General features: G+C 40.2%; 1 long non-coding RNA gene across 1 annotated transcript in view; it reads left to right on the top strand.

The window, feature by feature from the left end:
* The window catches only part of LOC105547340, a 46,328-nt gene extending 40,858 nt beyond the window's left edge, over nt 1–5,470 (top strand). Inside the window, exon 3 of the long non-coding RNA XR_001007213.1 lies at nt 4,873–5,470. This is a non-coding gene — a long non-coding RNA (uncharacterized LOC105547340). The remainder of the gene's footprint in view (nt 1–4,872) is intronic.
* The last annotated feature ends 2,110 nt before the right edge of the window (nt 5,471–7,580 follow it).

Here is a 7,580-nt window from a genome sequence, read left to right as displayed (position 1 = left end):
GGGGTCAACAACATCAAACTCTGAATTTACTAGCAAGGGTATTTACTACAGACTGCTATTATGCTAAGAGTACCTGATCTATTTCTGTATGAGTACCATGCACCAACTGATTGTGCCACTGAAGCTCCATACCTGATCTATCTCTTATAACAACTCTGAGAAAGAAAACATTACCCCTACTTCATTGATTAGAATATTGAGGCTTAGGCCAGGCACAGGGAGGCTCACGCCTGTAATCCCAGCACTTTGGGAGGCTGAAGCAGGCGATCACCTGAGGTTGGGAGTTGGAGACCAGCCTAACCAACATGGAGAAACCCTGTCTCTACTAAAAATACAAAATTAGCCAGGCATGGTGGCACATGCCTGTAATCCCAGCTACTTGGGAGGCTGAGGCAGGAGAATCGCTGGAACCTGGAGGCGGAGGTTGCGGTGAGCCGAGATTGCAGCATTGCACTCCAGCCTGGGCAAGAAGAGTGAAACGCCATCAAAACAAAAGAAAGAAAGAAAGAGAGAGAGAGAGGGAAGGGAGGGAGGGAGGGAGAAAGGAAGGAAGGAAGAAAGGAAGGAAAGAAGGAAGGAAGGAGGGAATGAACTAACGAAAGAAAAAGAAAGAAAGAAAGAAAGAAAGAAAGAAAGAAAGAAAGAAAGAAAGAAAGAAAGAGAGAGAGAGAGAGAGAGAAAGAAAGAGAGAGAGAAAGAGAGAGCGAGAGAGAGAGAGAAAGAAAGAAAGAAAGAAAGAAAGAAAGAAAGAAAGAAAGAAAGAAAATCGAGGCTTAGAGGATTTAAGTGACTTACTCAAGGTCATTCAGCTAGAAAATGGTAGAAAAAGGATACAAATCCAAGCAGCCAGATCCCAGGGTCTCAGCGCTTAACTGCATCCTGTACTACGGTAGAGTCAAGGATGGAGGGCTGTGATTCTAACACATGGCAATGTGACATGATGCATCAAAACAACAGAAGATGGAGGGCAATTGGTTTCTTAACATTCATCTATGCACTAGGCTACTTTTTGTTTTCATATAAAGTGCAAATTTTCTACATTTCTAAAACTTTACTGTGTTCCTTATAATAATAATTTGTATAAGGTCAAATTTGCATAAGTCAAGTGTTGAGTAACCTGGTGAGCATCTGTACATCATTATACTGTAACTAAATAGAATAGCAAAGGAGAAAGATAGGTAGGATTAGGTTTAGGTTTGGTGTTTTTTTTTTTTTTTTTTTGAAGCAGAGAAAGGATCACAAAGAATAAAGAAGTGGAGATGGGCAGGAAAACTGAAATAAGAATAAAACAGCAATTGTAGGAGAGAAGTTAGCTCCTACTTGATAAGAAGAATGATCTCTCTTTTTCTTTTCTTCCTTCCTTTCTTCCTTGGTGGTTTTGTTATTAAACTCTCTCAGATTTTCAGGATCACAAACATGCCTAGGGCATCTCAGGTAATAAGAGTTATTTGTAAGGATATGTTAAAAAATAAGGAAGGAAGGTAGGTAAGGTAAACACGCACATACACACACACATACACACACACACACACACACACAGAGAGAGAGAGAGAGAAACATCCAGGAGTTAAACAAAACAACCAGGTCTTCAGGATAATAGCCCTTTGCTCATCAAGTCAGACCTCAAGGAGAACTGGAACACCCTTCAGCTATCACATGGTTGTGTTTCATTATTTCACCCTCTTCATCCACAGGCTCCTAGTGTTTCTCTCTGTCTTGGCTTCTACTTTTCTTGACACCGCAGATTCTCCTGACCCTCTGTTCACCTCATATCTTTTTCTTACTCTAGACTTCTGATGACCCATAGCTTTGTCATTCTTCTGTTTATATCACAGCGTTTGCCAAGCCATCCAAGAAAGTTCTGTGTATTAATTCTTTCACTCAAAGAATATTTAGTTTGGACGAGATGTCTCTCACACATATATTCTAGACACCCATTTCTGTCTTGTATTGAAGACCTTTTGAAAGCTCTGACCAATTCACAAGAAATTTCCTTAACTGCCCCTCTGTTAGGGGTAGTTAAGCATGAACAGGACAGGAGAGGGCGCCCTCCCCTCCACCAGGAATGTTGAGTGATGGTTTGGCAATTATCACATCGCCTCTCTAAAAGTGATAAATTGGCAGCTAGTGCCAGGGAGAGGCCATTTCCTGATGGTCTACACCTGTTGCACCAAAGTGTTGACTGAATGCAGATGTGAGAAAAAGCAACTTCCTGGGCATGCGCATTATGAGACAAAATGGTGGCACATGACCTTCCTGTGGCACTCCGTCAGGAAAGGGAAGAACGCCTCAGATGGCTAAGCTTACAACTTCCTAAACACAGTAGGAGTGTTCACTTCCCAAAGGTAAGGAGGACACTGTGCATGCGGGCAGCCCACGCTAAGGGAAGAATCGTGGGAAAGGGATGCAAGACACCAGAAGTGGGCCAGCCTTTAAAGTCCTAGGATCAAGGTTAAATGACGCACTTGTCCTTCAAGTTGCCTGCTTGGGTCTCTTCCAAGTGTACTTTCCTTTCTTTCCTATTCTAAAGCCTTTTTAAAGAAACTTCCACTGCTGCTCTGAACCTTGCCTTGGTCTGTTTTTCTGCCTTATGCCCCTCAGTGGAATTCTTTCTTCTGAGGAAGCAAGAATTGAGGTTGTTGTAAACCCATACAGATTCGCAGCCGGTAACTGTGATACATTCCACTGGTAACACCCCAGCCGACCCCAACTTAAATGTGGATCCAACTGTCATTTTGTACGTAATCCCACTCTTCTGTCAGCCCCACTTGTCCCAAGATAAGCCAACCAGAATTCTTTCCTGGTCATCTGAAATTGAACAAAGAGAATGAGTCAACCTCTCTAGGTGGCTAAACCTTTAGCTTGTGTGACTTGGTTGTTCCTGCTCCCAGCACTGTCTTATTTTGCTGCAACCCAGACAACTCAGCTCTTTTGTTAGTTTCCAGTAAAATATCCATCATCACCAGTATCTTATAATTTTAATAGTCTTTACTATAAATGGAATGGAGGTGGGAGAGTTCATTCAGTCCCTCCCCTCTCCCTCTCCTTCCTAACTCTGTCTCTCTCCTGGGCCACACTAATTCTCCTCCACGTTTGGTGCATAGTAATTTATAGCAAGCATCTTTTCAGACGTGAGCATGCCCTGAGGGCTCACCTACTAAGCCAATCAGCTAATCGAAGAGCTTATTGAAGCATTACTTTCAAGAGTAGATATTCCTCCTTAGGGGAATTCTGGTCAATATAATTGTCTTCTCTGGACAGGTCTGTACTTAAAAGCTGTGACCAGTTTTACAACAGCACTTGGACTGGGGAGCAAATAAGACAGTTTTTGGGAAAAGAAAAGGAGAAGCAGAGAGGAGAGTCAGAAAGAACATTTCCTAGGGAGACAATGAGTCTGCAATTCCCAGTCCCTGTCCTCCCAAAAGTCAGGCTGTGTTCCTCCTCTTGTGTTCTGTGAGACACCCCATTAACTAATAATTTACTTTTTAACTTGGATTAGCTAGGCTATCTACTTGTCATACCAAAACTATAACTAATCATTTATTCCCCCTATCAAAAAAGTATTACTTGGACAGGGGTGGTGGCTCATGTCTGTAATCCTAACATTTTGGGGGTTGAGACAGAAAGGATCTCTTGAGGCCAGGAGTTCAAGTCCAGCCTGGGCAACATACTGAAATACCGTCTTTATAAAAAATAAAAAAATAATTAGCTAAGGGTGGTGGCACATGCCTGTAGTCTCAGCTACTCAGAAGGTTGAGGCGGGGGGATGGTTTGAGCCCAGGAGTTTGAGGCTACGGTGAGCTATGATCATACCTTGGTACTCTGGTGTGGGAGACAGAGTGAGACCCAGTCTCCTAAAAAAAAGTATTACTTTTTATTATGCTATCATTGCCAGTTATCATTTTCTCTGTGCTTTCCACTTGAAAGCTTCTTAAGGGCAAGGACTGCACTTGTCTTGCTCACTATTTTATTCTCAGTAATTAGCATGTTCTCCAGACACTTGATAAATATATTTTGAAAAACTGTAGAGTTATTGACTGCCAACTGTGTACCAAGCACTATTTTATGCACTGTGATTATAAAGATGAATGATATAATCCTTTACCTCCTATTGCTTAGAGCCTAGATTACTCCCAAATCTATCTTGTTCAAGTTTAACTTTTCCTTGTATTAGTCAAAACTCTTTCTTGGGGCAGTGTTGGCTCAAGTGGACAAATATTATAAAGGGCAGAGATAAAACTGGACCTAGGGGATGGCTGGAACCAGGGTCAAATGTGGTCAGGACCCTTTCCCCTCTTGTCTCCATCCACAGGTTGACTTCACCATCTCAGACTCATTTCCACCTGAGTATGGAGTTTGGGACACTAGGCAACAGCAGTTTTCAAGCTTACATTATTCCAGTTTTATCACTTTCCATGGTTCCAACTTGAAAAATTGGGAGAAGTCCTCCAATTGGCTCAGCTTGTGTTAAGTGTTCTTCTTTGGGCCAATTACCGTGGAGGGAAGGCGCTAGGATTATTTTAATTTAGGTTTCCATTTCTACATCAATCACCACAGCGGAATCTGTAGGAGGATGGCAGCTTCCAATCTCAGCCATATGAGTTGGGCATGGCCAGAAGGGGAGTGGATGCTCTTCTCTGCAGATAAAATAATAGTTGTGTGTCCACTCCATTCCATTGTTCTCACATCCATAAACTCTTTCCCTGACTTTAAATAACAAATGTTTATAAAATGCTCATTGAGCACAAAACATTGTTCTAGGCTCTTAGATTAAGCTTTTAGATTTTGTATATCAAAATTAATTTTTTTTAAAAAATTTTTTTTCTCAATTCCTATAATAATAACCTAATCTTTTCTGTGTTTCTTTTCCAGAGTTACAGCATAGTGAAACTTCAAGCACTAGTTTTTTTTGGACCATCCCAGTGCACATGAATCAGGTGATTTTATCTTTTGTTCCTCTCCTTGCTATCCCTAATCTGTCAGGCAGTCCTGAATCTATACCATCAGGCTTGTTTGTTCCACTTCTCTATCCTTTTATCATGATTCCATTAACTCACATCCAAGGATGTCAAGAGAATAAATAGCCCAATAAAACAAAAGAATATACTTCCAGATTTAAAAAGAAAGAAACATACAAGAAATACATAAATCATAGTATATGACAATAGCCCAGGAGATTGCATGGAGGATCTTTGTGTTTCCTGTAGAAGAAAAGAAAAATGGAATTTCCATCTCTTGCATTAGCACTTGACAGCTGGAGTTATTGTTTACCAGGCACCAAGAAAGGAGGCATACGCATCAAAAATAATTTTGCCTGAAATAAGCACAACTCCATGGAGGACAATGACACATTTTCTCTGGGGATCTTATAATTGGGGATGATGTAAACATGAGTCTAATCTGCATTTTGTCTAAGAAATTCTTCATCATGAACATCTTCTCCTAATAAAACATGGTTCCTTACAACATGGGTTTGCATGACAACTTCTTACCACTTCATGTCACACCTATATAATGGAGACTCATGTCTCAATGAACGCTTTCCAGATAAACAGAAGGCAGTTGTCCAAGAGTAATAAACACCTGCCATACAGGTTGCTAAGAGCTCAAATAAAGATAAGTTTGTTGGCTTGACCCAAACGTTCTCTGGGTCTCAAATTAATCTAATGTTATCAGACATTTGGCACGTTCTCTATCTCAACCAAAAAGACCAGTCTTTGATCATGGTCTCATCACTCTTTTTCAAGAAGTAATTGTTATTTTTCTTCCTGGTGTTCACATGCTGCTTCAGTAGGGTACATCGTGATCTCCAAACATAGCACCCAAACTCAAACAGAATATAATTCCCAGTCAAATCGAATGTTTGCTTCTTGGAATTGATGTTAATGTAAGGCTAAGTCTAATGTCAAAGGAGAATTTATTTTTTAGGTTCTCTACATGACTTGATTTAGAAATTATATTAATATTTAAATATTTAGAAATTATATTAATATTTTAAAATGCACTTTAAAGATTTCTTAATTTAGGCTTACAGTTTTACTAGAAGATAACTTTGTTTTACCTTAATTATGAAGAAAGTGAAACCATTTAACTTCAAAATATTTTCTATATATCTTAATGTGTTTAGTTATGACAAAGAATTTTTGCATGTCAATGAAAGCTGGCTTGGCAAGCAGCCAGCAAGCTTATCTACTAGCTTCTGTAGATTTAAAAGTTAGTAATTACCTTACCTTTCTATGACGTCAAGATTCAGTACAGAAAACTCAGAGGGAAAAGTCAGTGCAGAGAGGGAGAGACACCACTGTGAAGGTCACCAGCTGTGGATGCAGAAAACACCTGCCCCAGTCTCCCCCATTAGATAAAAACAGACTTACACTGTTACTATTATTATTACTATTACTAGTTTTATTCCATTTAATCTAACCTCGGATGTCCTCCCAGAGCAAGCTCTAAAACATGGGTTACAGCACTTAGGAAACTTTTTTTTTTTTTTTCCCTAAGCAAACCCTTTGTGCTGTTGTCTGGAAGCCTGGAATTTGCAAACAACAGCTTGCTGACAGCTGAAATTGTAAAGAAAGTTTTTCCTCTTCATTCCCACTGGAACCTAAACTGATCTGAAACGGGTGAGATGGGCTTACAGTAGAACAGAAGAGACCACTGGAATTGCACTGCATCTGCCTCAAACCCAGGAGTCCAAAGGGCTTTGGGATTGCTGTGTGTTTCCTGCAAACCCTCCCAGGAGTGCAAGCTTCCTTTGTTTACCATTTTAGCCAACTCGTTATCTCTCCGCTTTCTAGCTCTGCCAACACCCTTCACAGGATTACCACACAATCTTACTGATTTTCCCAAACATGCTCTTAAATGACTTTTTTTTTTCAACTTTCTCCTATTAAAACAGTTTATTTAACCATGAATTTATTTTACATCACAGTGAAATTTAAACAAAAGGAAATGCACTGTTCTATATTCTGCAGGAGGCAGATTACAGAAATCGTTAAGTCCAGAGACAATGAAAAACAATTCCAGCCTCACGCGCATCATGGATGAATTCCCCAGACATAATGTTGAGCAAGAAAGGGGAGATGCAAAAGAGTACGTACTGAGTAATTCCGTATTTGTGAAACTCAAAAGCAGCAAACCTAATCTGTGGAGATACAGGTCAGATACCAGTTGCCTTCAGCAGTGGTATCAACTGCAAGTGGGCATGAGCAGGCTGCTGGTGACACCAAAAGATCTCTCTTGACCTGAATAGTGGTGAAATGAATTTACAGTTAAATAAATATTCACCTGGTTGTAGACTTTAGATTTTTGTACTTTACCATATATAAATGTATATATAGTCATGCTTTAATTTAATTTAATTTAATTTAATTTTTTGAGACGGAGTCTTGCTGTGTCCCCCAGGTTAGAGTGAAGTGGTACGATCTTGGCTCACTGCAATCTCCGCCTCCCAGGTTCAAGCAATTCTCCTGCCTCAGACTCCCGAGTAGCTGGGATTACAGGTGTCCACCACGACACCCAGGTAATTTTTGTGGTTTTTTAGTAGAGACAGGGTTTCTCCATGTTGACCAGGCTGGTCT

The sequence above is a fragment of the Mandrillus leucophaeus genome, unplaced genomic scaffold, assembly GCF_000951045.1.
Source record: "Mandrillus leucophaeus isolate KB7577 unplaced genomic scaffold, Mleu.le_1.0 Scaffold387, whole genome shotgun sequence".
NCBI classification, from domain to species: Eukaryota; Metazoa; Chordata; class Mammalia; order Primates; family Cercopithecidae; genus Mandrillus; species Mandrillus leucophaeus.
The sequence above is the reverse complement of the archived record's forward strand: the minus strand, read 5'-3'. Positions and strand labels throughout refer to the sequence as shown.